General features: G+C 57.3%; 1 protein-coding gene across 1 annotated transcript in view; it reads right to left on the minus strand.

Annotated features, from left to right (window-relative positions):
• LOC102760593 (cytochrome P450 2E1) overlaps window positions 1–496 on the minus strand; it is a 32,652-nt gene that overhangs the window by 27,363 nt on the left and 4,793 nt on the right. The gene's annotated exons all lie outside the window — the stretch shown is intronic.

The following is a 496-nucleotide window of genomic DNA, read 5'->3' on the forward strand; positions in this document are numbered from 1 at the left end:
GCGGAGGGGAAGGCAGCCTCCAGGGCCCACACCCTCATCCTCAGGGGCCACCATGTGCTTCTGAATTGCTGAGGGGGCATCTGCTGGGCAAAGCACCCCATGATTGACTGGTGTGTGCTGGTGAGGGCTTGAGGTTTTCGCTCTAAAACAGTGACTATCATGGGTCCAAAACAGAGGCTCCTGAGCAGCCCCCCGCCCCCTGGCATGGCGCAGGGAGCTAGCTACTCCCGCTCAGTGAGACACGCACAGTGGGGATCACTGTGGTCATTTTGTTCTCTGCAAACAGAATGAGGCTACACTGCACTTGACACAAGGTACCCCAGCTCCCCCGGAGTAGACATGAATTGGGGGTAAAAAACAAGAGATGTCCCTCAAATGTTAGCAGAAACCACAACAATTCAGCTTATTCCCAAGAGAACGCGGCGAGGAAACTTCCCATCACACGCCGGCCCACTCACGGGAGCAGCGCACGCCCGCATCCTCCTTGTGCCCGCAG

This window comes from Myotis davidii, unplaced genomic scaffold (assembly GCF_000327345.1).
Source record: "Myotis davidii unplaced genomic scaffold, ASM32734v1 scaffold72, whole genome shotgun sequence".
In the NCBI taxonomy this organism is placed as follows: domain Eukaryota; kingdom Metazoa; phylum Chordata; class Mammalia; order Chiroptera; family Vespertilionidae; genus Myotis; species Myotis davidii.